Source organism: Bactrocera dorsalis, chromosome 2 (assembly GCF_023373825.1).
Source record: "Bactrocera dorsalis isolate Fly_Bdor chromosome 2, ASM2337382v1, whole genome shotgun sequence".
NCBI lineage: Eukaryota > Metazoa > Arthropoda > Insecta > Diptera > Tephritidae > Bactrocera > Bactrocera dorsalis.
The window spans coordinates 84,186,334-84,201,806 of record NC_064304.1 but is presented as its reverse complement, the minus strand read 5'-3'; the positions used below and the strand labels follow the sequence as shown (position 1 = coordinate 84,201,806).

General features: G+C 36.8%; 1 protein-coding gene across 1 annotated transcript in view; it reads right to left on the bottom strand.

Annotated features, from left to right (window-relative positions):
- Positions 1-15,473, bottom strand: part of LOC105228551 (dystrophin, isoforms A/C/F/G/H) — a 363,859-nt gene that overhangs the window by 559 nt on the left and 347,827 nt on the right. The gene's annotated exons all lie outside the window — the stretch shown is intronic.

Below are 15,473 nucleotides of genomic sequence, written 5' to 3'. Positions count from 1 at the left end.
CAATCATCAATACTGTTAAAGTCAATTTCCGGAATAATCTTTTTGGGGGTAATGATTCACGTTTAATGTCTTCAACTGACACAAAACGGTTTCCACGGAGCGGTCGTTTGAGTATGAATAGCCAGAAGTCATACAGAGCTAAATCGGACGAATATGGTGGTTGCGATATTGGTTGAAAATTTGGCGAAACAATTACGAACAATCAATGTAGTGCGACTGTGCATTATCGTGGTGCAGAATTGTCGGCCCATAATTCCGGCCTCTTTTTACGAATAACTTCGTGCATAACACTCAAATAGTATTTCCTGCTGACAGTTTGGCTGCTCAGAATAAATTCGGAGTGTAACATACCAACGAGTCATCGTCAAATTCTCTGTCCGCAGTTCCCGACTAGTGCCGATAGATTAAATTATGTTAGGTTAGGTTTGATGGCTGATCCAGAGACGACTATATGCAGTCTGTTGTGATGCCATACAAATACTTGTAGAACTTCTGTAATTTGACTTATACAGCAAATCGCCTTTTGGCCAATAAAACTCGCGAATGTATTGGGTTGTCAAAACAGTCTTGTGGTATTTTTATTGAATTTTTTTTATTGAAATTGAAATGAATTTTTGATGACTCATGCCCAACTCTTGACCGATGCTACGGCTGCTACTATGCCGGTCTCTTTCGACCAATTCAGCGATTTTATCGCAATTTTCGACGACAGGCCTTCTGAAGCGTGGCGTATCTTCGACCACCTCTACACCAGAACGAAAACGTTGAAACCATCGTCGTGCGGTGAAAATAGAAACTGTATCGGATCCATAAACTGCACAAATTTTATTGGCGGCTTGAGATGTAGTACTGTAAAATATGCCGTATTTTCTCTTTATTTTGCTCCATGTTTGCGACGATATAACTCACGAACGACTTAAAAGAAACAACAATCAATCAAACACGTTTTAGCGTGAAATGAGCTTTCCAAAGAGGAATAGCATGACCCGATGCGACGAATAAAACTAGAACTACACGCTTTCAGCGCCAACTAGCGAAAATACCGCAAGACTTTTTTGACAACCCAATATTAGTAGAAATGTAATAAAAATCACAAAGTATGTCAAAGGAAGTAGATGTATGGACAGGTTCGATGTCAATGCCTTATTTGAGATCATGTTCACATTAACACCTAAAGCGGTCGAAGCAAATTAAGCTCAACATATGCAAGCGGATTTTTCAGTGGCATGAGGTCAACGGCCATGAATGTAATCTTTTTACAAGTGAAACAAATTTCACTGTTCAAAAAGTTTTTTTATAAGCAAAACGACAAAATCTACGCCAAAACTTCCAAGACAAGACACAATAATCCAGCTGATATAATGGTTTGGTGGGGAGTTACACCTCTACATTTCTATGACAAAGTGGTTAACAATTGAACAAAAGTGTACCAGCTGGATTTTTTTGAAGGTGTCTTAACACACTTAAGCAATACTCTTTTTGAATGAAAATATTGGATCTTGCAAACAATATTCTGCTCCAGCATACAGGGCTGAAACTACCCAACTTTGGCTTAAAGACAATATTTCTTTTTAGCTGCAGATGATTAGACGTCTGAAAGTTCAGATTTGACTCGATTACAGTTTGCGTTCAGAATGTTGAATACCCCACATAAATTTGGAGTCTTAAAAATTTTTTTGTTTCGTCGCCGCTATTAATAGCACTGAGGGTGCTGTTATTGATCAATATCAGAATGATTTCAGGGGTTGTGTGAAAGGAAAAGGTAACCATTTCGAATAAAATTTTTTACCTCTTTAAATTTTACTTTATTATCCAGCTTCTATTAGTCAGGCTTAGTTGAGGTATGATATTGATATCATCGGCCTCAACACCCGCGCCGTTAGTTGTGCTTTCTGCAAACTGGACAAGGAAGCAAAGCAAATGGGTCTGGGAGTGAACGAGGGCAAGACGAAATATCTCCTGTTATTAAGCAAACAATCGTCGCATTCGCGACTTGGCTCCCACGTCACTGTTGACAGTCATAACTTCGAAGTTATAGATGATTTCGTCTATTTAGGAACCAGCATCAACACCTCCAACAATGTCAGCCTGGAAATCCAACGCAGGATTACTCTTGCCAACAGGTGCTACTTCAAACTGAGAAGGCAATTGAAAAGCGAAGTCCTCTCTCAACGAACAAAAACCAAACTCTATAAGTCTCTCATAATTCCCGTCCTGCTATATGGTGCAGAGGCTTGGACGATGTCAACAACGGATGAGTCGACGTTGCGAGTTTTCGAGAGAAAAGTTCTGCGAAAAATTTATGGTCCTTTATCGCATTCGATGGAACGATGGGCTGTACGAGATGTACGACGACATTGACATAGTTCAGCGAATTAAAAGACAGCGGCTACGAAAGTATTTGACGCAGTACCCGCCGCGGGAAGCAGAGGAAGAGGAAGACCTCCACTCCGTTGGAAGGACCACTTCAAGAAGGACCTGACTTCGCTTGGAATAACCAATTGGCGCCACGTAACGAAGAGAAGAAACGACTGGCGCACTGTTGTTAACTCGGCTATAATCGCGTAAGCGGTGTCTACGCCAGTAAAGAAGAAGAAGAACTTGAGGCTATATTTCATTTAAAGGGCTTCCAAAGAAATATTTTTAAGATAATCTTATTCTGCTTTTTGTAAGTTTCGGGTACAAATAATCAGAATGGACCGGTTTATTTACGTACAAAAAAGAACATCACTCTGTGCAAAATATTTATTTGGCTTTTAAAACAAACAAAATTATTTACTTCAAAAAAGAATGCATATCTTTAAGCTATGAGATTTACGAGTACAATAAGAATATCGTCTGTTCTAGACACTTTTGTTGGGCACTGAAATGTAGACAACATTTTGATTGGAAATTTCAGTTTTGTGTACAAAATACCATATTGTGTGCGTGTTATTGAAATAAGAAAATTAGTTAACATTTTTGTAAATTTTATTAGCTGAAACAGAGTTCACTACAGAAAATAGTTCTTGAACATGCAAGTGTACCGTATTTTAATAGCTTAATTTCTACTGAAAATTCTGAGCAAAAACGTATTCGGCACGAATATTAAATAAAGTATTGTATACAAAATAAATCAAGAACTTCTCTTTAAACACCGTTATTGCTGCATTATGTTGCCATTTTACACAACACTAAAAATAAGTGTACATTTAATGCAGTCTAAGCGGCATAAATAAAATTTCTTTGTGAAACTTTTAATTTAATTTACGCTCTTCCTTCGCCTCTCTTCCTCTGAAATATATATGCACCAACAAACAAACACACACATAAATATAAATTATGTAAAGCCTTCGGGTCCACATTTAACGCCATTACAGCTGCACAGTCAAAGTATTGCACCACTACATGCACACGCTCAGCATTTACCGTTACTAAGTACATTTTCAGTCTATTTCACTATTTTCTTTGGCAAGAAACACTTTTCATTGGCCTTTTTGAGCTCATAATTCTTGACCTTAACGGCCAGCTTCGCCCTTCAAACATCAATATACAATCGAAATGACCGAAACCGAAAAGCTCAACGTAAATGTGTCGGGCCCCGAGGAGGAAGGGGCATAAAAGGGGGTAGGGGACGTGGCATATCCACTTAGGCATGCTTTGAGTGGCGAAAATGTTCACTGAAGCCCCGAGATTGCTGCAAATCCAATGTACATATATTTCATCGACCTCTGTTTGTATTGGTGTGTGTCTGTGTGCGTTAGGGGCGCTTGTTTGTGTGTTGCATGAAAGGAAATTGCTACTTTGTGGCAACGCGCGTTCGTTACAAATAAATAGCAAACGTTGTTGTTGTGCGCAAAAATAACTGTAAATATATGTATATGTATGAATACGTGTGTGTGTGTTTCGGCCCTCGGGCAGTCGAAGTGCAGCAATTTTGCCATAAATACATTTTTGGCAAGTGCTTAAGCAGGAGACATTCAATAACAACTAAACCAGGGTGAAGTGGGGCGTGGAGCGGGCGAGGCCGGTTCATAGTATTCCTTTATTGCATACACACTTGTAAACACTTTTATATAAGGTATTTATATGTGTGTGAGTGGCATGTCTGCTGCTCGCAGCCATCGAAATGGCTGTCCAGTTACAGTTAACCGTCTGCCAATCGCCTATTCAACGGCGGGCTTAGCCGATTGCTTTTGGTTGGCCATAATAAATCGTGTTGGATTTATGCCGGCGCTCAGAGCAGACAGTTAATATGTCGGTAAGTGCGAGTGGGTTTTTCCGCCAGTTTTCGCTATTTCTATGATGGAGGGGGGGAAGTATTTTTTTTGCCTTCTGCTGGTGGAAAATATAAGCATAAATAGCATAACATTATATTTTTCACATCAGAAATATAAAAATGCTACTTTCATATACATCCCATATATGTACATAAGTGTTTATGTAAGCATTAAAGCGAACAAGTGTTGCCACAAATTCTGTTATGAAGACTAAAATTTATTAAACGAATAAAAGCGTGAGCGTAAATGGAAGTAAAGTTTTCTCAGAGAAAACTGAGTTCACTAAGATACTAATAATAAGGAAAATAGAATCGGAAAAATGGAAAATATATCGAAACAACATGTTTTTGACATAGAAACTTTTTTGTTATTTCACCCCATTGCCATTAAAAGATAGCTTTTCAAATAAGTGGCAGCTCACCTCAAAAAATTATATGACTTTTGAAACCTTTCAGAGTGATATTTGCATTGTACTGATTTTTTATATTATTTATTCCTTAATGCAATTTTAAATAAGTGGCAGCCTTGCTAAGATCTGTTTTCATAATTCATTCTTAAGTCGCTTAACTTTTTTGTCTATTTTTCAAAATTTATATTTTTTATTGAAATAATTTTTTTTAATTGTAAAAAGGTTGCAACTCTTTCGAAAAATATTTGTCACTGTTACAGTTACACTTTTATTTAGATACTTACATACATATGTAATTTATGACTTATTAATTTTAATTAAATTTTTAAGCAGGTGGCAACCTTAATTAGTAAAGCTTATTTAAAAATTTTGCATCATTTATATTTTTTAAAATTAATTCGTTTAAAATTGTAAAAAGGTGGCAACTCTTGAATAATATTTCCCACTGTTACTGTTACACTTTTATTTTGATACTTATATAATTTATGACTTACTAACTTGAACTAATATGGTTAAACAGGTGGTAACCTTTATTAAAAAATTTTTTAACTGTAATCTTATCTATGGAGTTTACACAGTTTCCTTGACTTATAATTTTTTTTAATTAACATTTTCAAACTTCGATGGCGTTACAAAATTTCACTGCTGAGTAACGACTTTACCACTACCATAACACTAATCAATAAATCTGCAGGAAATAGTTGCAACTGATGTGCTAAGAGCTCTGTGGTATTTGAGATGTCCTCATTACGAATTTGAGTTCAAGAATTTTCCATCACGTAAAGCTATTTTTGGGCATCCCTGACTATTATTTTCGATTTTAGCAACCCAAAACCAACAAGAAACGGCCTCTTCCCTCACAGTCGCAAATTGACTGTAAACTAGTGTAAGTTTTGAATTTCGATTTAGGAAAACCTGATCCTCGTATGAACGATGAAGCCGCAATTATCCGTCTGAACAACAACAAAGCGGCGATGAACTGATAATGGGCATGCTTCAGCTTCTTTGTTGAATATGGTCGGATGTAAGGGGTTCAGAAGGGTGCAAAGTATGTTGCTGAAGTACAGGTTCCAGTTAACTCAGCACTTTTCTACAAATATTTAATTTTCCACGATTTTGAAATGATCTTCGTTATGAAAGCCTCATTAGTGATCAAAATATTTTACTACGCGGTACGACATTGTCACATTTGCTGATATTTGCATTGCTCTAATCTCTTCAAGTGCATTTTATGTATGCCGTTACTCCTCAGTCATTTTGCCACGCTGCTACTTTCAATTTCTGATAGTTTCGCTCACTTCAAACGCTTTTTCAACGGGTCTTTTATAGTTTATGCTTCGAGTCTTCGAATTCTCTACAAATACGAGAGGGTTACAGCATTTGCGAACCACTTCACTTGGCACTCCACTGCCAAGGCGCGCATGTGATGGCAGTGGCTTAAGGTGAAGTGGGCGAGAACACTCAAGGAAATGCGCACGACAACGGCATTTCGACGATTTGCAACATTTTTATGAAGGCAAATATGAAGTTTCTTCAATTCTCTCGCCATTTCATTGCTTTAGCTGGCTTTGTTGGCATTTCCTCCTTTACAGTTACTTTGTGCCAAAGACATTTTTTGTCCCAACTTTGAATGTTACTGCTGCAAGTGAGCACGAATCGAGCTTGAGTCGTGCGAGTACTCGATTTTCAGAAGTGCATGAATGTGTGCGTGTGTGTGATTGCATGTAAGTGTCTGTTTGTGTGTGTTTGGGGCAGTGCGTTTTATAGCTTTCAAGAATTCACTTTTGTATTTCTGCCACAATAAAAGCGTCGATGCATTGGTGGTGGAAGACAAATGCTGCTGGGGAGGAGGCTGTGTACTCACATCCTTCCGTTCATGTCATAAAACGTTTCAAAGTTGTATTGTTGTTCTATTTTCATGTTTTTTCTCTTTAGAGTCTAGGTACAGTAAAAGGCCACAAGTAGTCTGTGACTTCATTTCGAGTGATGTTTTTCATGAAACTTGCCAAGGGAGGAGGAGGGAGCTGAACTCATAAACTATGCATAAATGCACACAAAGTTCTTGCCACTGTCACAGTTATGTTCAATGTACATATATACAAACACAAATACACACATACATAAGGCTTTATTGTGTTGTTGCTATTACTGTTGATAGCACATTGTAACACGAAATTGGTGTTGTTGCCACTGTTTTCACTCCTTTTACATGTAAGCCGTATTTAACTGTAAACACACACACATATGCATAACGGGTTTCCCTTTTCCAATTCGCCTGTTGCCAGTGTTTGTTATCACTTCGTTGTTGCTGTTTTTTGCTGCTGCCTTTCGTTTAACAATACACCTAACAATGTTGTTGCCGCATTCTCGTTGTTATTTTTGTTGTTATTATTGTGTTTTTTAGTACCATCACATTTATGTGTGTTATTGTTTTCCCTCTTGGCGTTGTTTGCCTTTGCAACTGTAACAAATGTTGCATGTAAAAAGCTTTTTATCTCGCCACGCATCGCATACTTGCCACATCTTGCCACATTAGGATTGTTTTTGTTTTGGCTAGCATTCTTTTGTCTTGTAAATATATTTTTAAGCGCATGTAAAACATTTAATAAAACCGAATTAGCGGTTAAATGATTTTGTCTTGTGATAGCGTGGGCTCATAGGGGTCCAAAGTTTACGGCATGTACAAAAACAACAATTGAAATCTATGAAATATGCTAAACAGTTCGGAAAACTGAAAAATACTCAATAAACGAGAATATCTTTTTTTTTACTCTCATATTAGGAATATGTACAAAGACTACAAAGACTAAAAGGAATGTAAAAATACTAGAAAACTTAAATTCATAGAGTTAAAATGTTTTATTTCAAATCAATGAATGTTTGGAACCCAAAGTGCTATCATTTTTGTTCACTGATTTTTATTTTTCCAGGAGACTTTATTAAAATTTCGGGTTGTTTTTTTTCCTAATGTTTTTTTTCAATTTTTGTATGCCTCCACGAGCCTTTTTTACTGTCTTGATCGTGTTTGTCATTACTTTAAACAAGATTTTCTTAAAATTTTGGATAGATATCTTGTCATGCTAGAAAGTTTATATCAATACATAATTTCTAGATAGTCTTGGGAGCTTCTTGTTTTGAAAAAAAAAAATCGGGTTTAATAAGATTGCATTAAAACATTTTTTTTTATATTGCGGTATGCTTCGAGTCATTGTACTGCATGAAAATAAGATTTGACCACGTTCGAGTCCAAATATGTAAAGACTTGAGAGATATGAGTGCTGGAGGATGATAATATATTTACATAATCACTTATATGAATAATACTATCAATGAATCGAAATACTCTTTTGGTACTCTTGGAAATTGTCCTAGATTATTACGTAAATTCACGTTCTCCGGTGGATACTTTAAGATATCTTCGCGAAAAAAATCATCTTTTCAGATGAGTCCCATTTTTGGCTTAATGACTTCATCTACGAACCAAATTGCCGCTGTTGTTGCAGCATCATCGGGTCTTATTTATTTTTTTCAAAGTTTGTTTTTGGCAATTATTGTAAATTTTTTTATAGTTGGAAATATGAAGAAAGTACACTGCTTTGTTGCCTGTAAGGACAAAAATTCCGAAGAACTAACATCCCATGGTATGTACTTTCACTTTTATTATTGTCAAAAAATGGATAAACAGGAATTTCGCGTGTTGATAAAATAACAATATAACAAGTCCGAACACAGCATTAGGAAAATCAACTATCAAGAACTGGTATGCTAAGATGAGACTTGGTGAAATAAGCACCAAAAGAGGTTGTTACCGACGAAAAAAGTTTTTAAATACCTTTGGATGACCGCAAATAGCAGGCACTTTACAGATACCAACTTAATGCTTACATCTTATCATTCACGAATATTAGGTATGAGAAAGCTCTGTAGAAAGTGAGTGCCATGCGAGCTCAATTTTGATGAAAAACAACGAGGCGTTGATGATCCGGAGTGGTGTTTGGAGATGTTCAATCGTAATAAATCCGAGTTTTTGCGTCGACATGTGCCAATGGATGAAACATGGGACCATTATTTCACTCTGAAGTCATACGAGCCTGCTCCAAAGCGCAAAAATCGCAACAGGCGTTTCCAGGCGCCGTATGGCATCTAATGCTTACTGATAACCTTGAAAAAAAAAGGATCGTCACAAACAACTATTACATTATTTGAACGACGAAATCACTGAAAAACGGCAGCATTTGGAGAAAAAGAAAGTGCGGTTTCACTTAAACAATGTACCGTGTCATGAGCCAGAGAAAACGATGAGCCATGATAATGGTATCCAAAAGTTGGAGGGTCACTATATTCAGTGTATCACCCTTGAAGGGAACTATGTTGAGTGAAAAAAGAATGAATTTCGAAAAAAAGTGAATTACTATGGTAGGCCGGGGACTTTTAGAACGTCGAATTCATTGGACTAGAAAAAAGTGGACATATTTCTCTATGATTAGTCAGGTCTATGTAACAGCACTGAAATCGGATTTTAATGGAGCCACGGATTGTTAAGTTAACTGCATTCTAGACAAATACTTGGATAGTGTATTTTTTCGCAATGAATATAAAACAGAATCTTAAAAACTTAGTACTCGTGCCACACTGATTGCAATTATTGTCATCCACTACTAAAGCTGATGCTTGTTAGTTAACATCATTCCGAGCAAAGCTCTCCACCGCAAACCTTGCAATTCGAAGCCATTCCACCGCAAGCTTTGTTCAAAGTAACTGTCCTGTAACTGAGACACAATGTGTCTAACAGTACTCAGCGCTGACAGGGCGCTTCAATTGCCAGTCAGCCAACCCAGCAACACTGACCGACACTTAAAAGCTGACGACTGCGGATAGAACAGAGGAAGCTAGCATTGCTATCTCCTATGCTTCAGTCCGCCATTCATTAGTTAACTGGCCGACTTTGTAGTTTTACAACTCCATTACAAGCGCACTCTGTCTTCGTTAGCTGCAGAGCCTATTTCCCCCATGCAGCAACATCTAATGCGCTGCCGGGCGCACTCGCCGACTCCACTTCACATCCAGTTCGGTCTTTTCAGTAACTTTTCCTTTTATTCAAATCGCTCTTTTTGTCTACTTTGTGGAATGCTAAGAGTGTTGTTGTTTTTTATTGCTTTTGTGGCATTTTATTGCCCATTTCCAGTGCATATGTGTGTGTGTGTGCATCGTGTACATAGTTGCAGCAATAAAAATTGTTTGTGTTGGCAACTCCAACTTGTCATGTCGTTGTGGTTGTTCACAAATGACTGAAATATTTGTTAATTTCTGGAGAAATTTGCTTTCAAAAACGTCACTAAAAGTTCAATGTTAAATGTAGTGACTTTAAGGTATTTATGGTGGAAGAAGGATTAGAAAATTTGTTTGGAAGTGTGAAGCTTTTAAACTTTTAGAGACAAAAAAGAACGCTAGTGTGTTCAGATATGATTATTCAACCCTGTGATAATTGATGTTGTGCTATTTAAGCTTCTGAAAATAGGAAAAGAACTTTTTAGAAATGTTTGCAGGATTTTCGACACGGTCAAGGCTTTATAGTAGTTTATGTGCAAGATAGGCAGGGTTTGTGTAAGTCTTGATCACAATTCAAATCCTCAAAGAAAACAATAAAATACTGCACAAGAATTCAATTATACTTCCGCGAATAGTTCTGATATGTAAAAGCTTCATCTGAAAGCTCTAAAAGTGAACAGAGGTTTTTTTCTATTATAATATTTGTCAAGATATATTATAGGAAGCTGTTAATATCTATCCAAACTTACCCCCGAGCAATAAGCACCTAATTACCTACATATATATCGTCTCTATTCTCTTCACTAATTGCTCGCATTAATATTTGCTGTGTCACAACTTTTCACCGCAAAACAATCAACCAACAATGTGTCCTGTTGACAAATTAAATATTCAAAACGTTTTGCTTCCTCGATTGTGTATTTCACGCCACGCTGCATTTAATGTTATTAAAAACTTTTGCATACTTTCGTGCGCTCCAAACTGCAACACTACCAGCTGTTTATTTGCTGATTTTGTAGTTGTAAAATTTTCACTTTTCTCATGCAGAACGTCGCTTATCTACGTCGTTTATAACATAATTATCTCTTTGGCAGTACACACTTTCGTCCTTTCCGAGCGCAATCAGTGTGTGTGTTGCCCTTTAGCCAACAAATTTCATTGCCGCATAGTTTTTAGTTTTCAATTATCACAACCATTTTGTGCATTATACCTGCTCCGCCGACGCCGAATCTGTTCTGCGAAGGACAACGCTTTGGTGCTGTAATTGTTCTCCAAAGTGTTTTAGAACTCTTGCCTTTGTAGTGTCTCCATTTAAGGTTTTTGGCTAAGATCTCTATCTAGCTTGCACTCGGATGGTTTTACTAACGCTCGTGTTTCCCTTCTGCGTTTTCAGCTATTTGCAGTGTGTTTTTATTTTGTTTTGTGCATTTTGTTTCCCTTTATTGTTTTGGCGTTGTGTTGGTGCTAATGTTACCGTTAATTCGTAATGAATAGTAATCGCTGATTTCAATGCCAGCGTACTTTAGGTATGTTCTTCAGCAATTCTTGAAGTGCTGTAGAATTAAAGCAGATTTTAGTCGAACATCTAAGAGTTGAATGCGAAAAGTCTGATCTTTCTTTTCATATTTAATTGGGAAAAGTTCGAATTGGTGGGGTTTAGTAGATTTGGGATTCTTCGAAAGTTAAATTGATAGATTAGGAGTAGTCAGAATTTTCATTTACATTTTTTTTCATTTTCTTAAAGTTAAATATTCTGGAAAAAATCTCTGATAAAAAAAATTTGAAGTAAATTCCACAAATACTTTGCGAGCTATTCGTTAATTAGCAAAACCTTATCGGTTGTTTTGCAACGTTCGAGGGCGATTTCTGGGCGCGGCAGTGGTCCGATTACGCCTATCTACGAACTCGAACCTGTATACCACGTTTCGTCAAGAAATCTTTATTTTTACTCAAGTTACAGCTTGTACGGACGGACGGACGGACAGACAGGCAGTCAACCAGATTTCAACTTTTCTCGTCATCGTGATTATTTGTATGTATGTAACCCTATATATATCTCGATTAGTTTTAGCTGATACGTACAAGCGTTAGGTGAACAAAACTATAATACTCTGTAGAAAGTGGTTGCAAGAGTATACAAATTGTGTAGATATCTATTTCAGTGTGCAGATATTGTGCTAGGTAAGCTTTTCCAGAGCATTTACTTGTATGAATGGTATGTGTCTTTGCTAATTTTTGCTCGGAACCAAAATCTGGCATTCACATTAGAATTTAGCGCATATGCTTCCTATATGAGCACGCGTATAAGAAAGACGGCAGTGAATGACTCTGTTTTGCTTTAGAAACGAGAAAGGATTTCCAACAAAAACACGGCTTAAGCTGATAATGTATAAGAAGTGAACTGAACAGTCTAAGTGCTGTAAGATAATAAATTTTCCTAACGAGAAGACGATTGCAAACTCTAAAGAAGGAACACTCGTAGAAAAACTCGCGAAATGTCAAGGAATATCTAATGAGAGGTTTAAAAAAATTATTTAGTTGCATTGATAATATATTTAAGGCTCCTACTAAACCCAAGTAAAACAAAAAAAAACTTCAATATTCTGAAGATATTTATTTTAAATATTGCACATCTAAAAAATGTGTTATAAGAGACACTGAAAGCTTTTCTGTAATTTTAATAGTTAGACGCAAAATTTCTTCGAATGTATTAAAAATCAGCGATGAGACATATGATAGTGCAAAGTCTAAACGACTTTGTAGTAGAGTTCTTCCTCTGAATAGCAACGATTTTGACTGTGAGAAAAAACAACAAAATCAGTTTTTAATTTTTGGCTGATAAGATTGTATTTTATCGATTTAAAAACTAACTTCATCACTGAAATAATATTGTAATCTACACTCCTTTAACGCCTTTTAAGAAAATTCCATAAAAGTCAGAAGTTTGTGATTTTAACTCAATGAAGTCTGTGGAAAAATAAGCAAGCTGCAGAAGTTCTTCGAGCTTCAGCCTCAAACAAATTTATTAAATGACCATTTTTTTGATTCAAACACAACAAGAATAAAGCGCGGATAATAAATAACGGCATATATATGCGGCATATAATGTTCAGACAGCAGCTGAGCGCATGTCCAACTCCACCAAAGCCACTCGAGCTAATTTAAAATAGACACACACAGGCATATGCGTGTGTGTGCCAGACGACCAACAGGTTCAGGTGTTTCGAAACGTGTTGTGTGTTTGCAAAAGTTCGAGTTGAAGTATTTGCATTTCATAGCTAATAAAATTTGGCGTTGTGCATGGCCGCTTGGTTTCTACTCGCCCGCTCTCTCGTGTCTGGCAGATTCCGGGTATATTTGTTGGCAAAGTTTGGTACTCGACCGCACAACTTTTTTGCGCTATGCTTAAGGTATATTAAATGTATTGAAAAAAAAGAAATACATCCGCACCGAACATAAATTCCATTAAAAAGTTTGCATCGATGAGCCAAACCCGACCTCTCTTTCCACTCTTAGTTAGATTTTATGTGGGACAATTTTTATGATCGCCATGTTTAGCAACTAGCGGTGCCCTCGGGTGCTTAGATTATATGTTGAGTGCCCAATCGTTGGCAAATTGAAAATTTAATTTACAGATTTTCTGAGTTTTCAATTATTGTTATCAGAACATGTAAAAATATGTTCGAAAAAGTTTACTTAAAAGGGAGTTTCAAACATGACAGTCCTGATTATTTTAAATATTTTAGACAAGCGAATTTTCAAGCCAAATAAATAAAGAGAAAAAAAAAAATGGAAGAAATGCGTGATTTGACTGATGAAGTGAAGATTGAAAGCTATATATTCAATAAAAAATAAGTTGTTAAAACTATTTTTTAAAATTGTTTGCTTTTTATTTCTGAATACGCCACTTTTATTGATAACCAATTTTCGGTAAGTTTACCATATAAAATAACAGAAAAATAAATTACTTTAAAAATGCATTTATTGTCCAACAGTATATCTATTTACATATATATGTATATATATATATATATCTTCGCTTTTTTTCATAACTCTGTTTTACCCGCTCTCTCATATTCTCTTGCGTTACTTGCTCATGACACTCACAGTGTCCGAGGTAGATTCAGTAGTTTAGATTGTGCTCACTGAAAACTTTCTGTTCTTTACTTTTCTAGCCTTTATTAAGATCGTTAACCGGTTAATACAGCCGACTTCGAGGTAAATGTTTACCAATGGAATAGCAAAAATACCCCGCGGATGACGACTGATAATAGATACCAGCAGTGTCACGTCGAAGGCAGCGATGGGCTGATAATTGTTCGCTCATGTTGCAGCTCGGAGGCATTCCGCTAACGTCTGACTTTTTATATGGGTGTTCAGATGAGGAGTCTTTCTATGATTGGAGGACATAAAGGAGGATTAATTAAAATCCGAGTCATAATGGCTCTTAAATAGCCCAGTCTTTAGTTTTCGGAAACTTGGCGCCCTCTGTGAAAATATAGCCTTACTTGCGCAGCGTGGCTATGCGCGAGCAGTCAAACTTTCCCTACTCTCGTTCGCCCAAAATATGAACCAAATCAACAAAAACAACAAAAGTGAAAAAAACCGACCGGATCTTCTGAAAGAAAGCCGGAGAAAACTAGTGATTCCGAAAAGAGAGCAGTGTTCGTAAGGAGATGGAAAAAATCCAGCACAAAGACAGGCGAGAAGCTTGGCTAGCACTGTCACGAGAGCTGGAGCTACGCATAGCTCCAGGAAGGCGTTTTTGCCTTTTTACCAGCCGAAACCAAACCCTGAAACAAAAGAATGGTTACAAGGTAGGGAGGTGATGAACCCAGCGAGGGCAAGGTATGTGGAGAAGCATCGTGCTGTTTCTCTGCTTAGAAGGTTGCAACTGCAGCCGTCCACATCAGCAGCAGCAGCCAAGCTGAGCTCAAGCTGCGTTGACAGTCATGGCTCTGGTGCCATTGCCAGTTAAAATTGATAGCATGTGATGACAAGAGATAGGTCCAGCTGTACAAGGCTTAGGCCGTGCTTTTTCTGCAGTTTATATTGAAACGCCAATTTTATATTGAAGCGAAAAATGTTAAGAAGTCCCATTGTGATGACGTTGCCTCCCCGCCATCACTACTTTCACAGTTATGAACTACTTTTAAAGTCTCAAAATCTCAGACTGTATGCTATTAGTTTTAGTAACGGTTCAGTGATCCAACTGTGTGATATGTCTAATACTTCAGCTTGAATGAAATTATATTGTTCTATCTGTATCCGTACAAACAGTTCAACCTACAAATGTCACTAGTTTTGATCTGAACGGAGATTCAACTGGAAGTAGTTTTGGGTTCGAAGTCCAAGCAGAGACGTAATTTTGAAAAAGTTGGATGAGTCTCGAAACCAACAAAGGTGGAGCAGATATCCATTTCACTATAAGGTTAGGCTGTAAACACAGAAGTTAACCGAGTGAAACGCAACAAAAGTTCTTCGAATTTTTCGGAAGATAGTGCTTTAGATTCTCCGCATAATCTTCTTCTCTTATGAAAAATATTGTAAAAAAATATTAAACAATTCATTGATTTTTATAAACTTTTTTATTGCTCTTTAAGAATACTTTGAGTTCAAAATTTGTAAAAAATATGATCTGTTTGGTAGAAAATTACTGTAGTCTTGGGGTATAGTTCAGGTCTTTGGTCTCTTCTGGCTCGGTGATAACTAACCTAACTTTTTTTAAAACAAACCTTAGATTGCCTTTCGGTGTC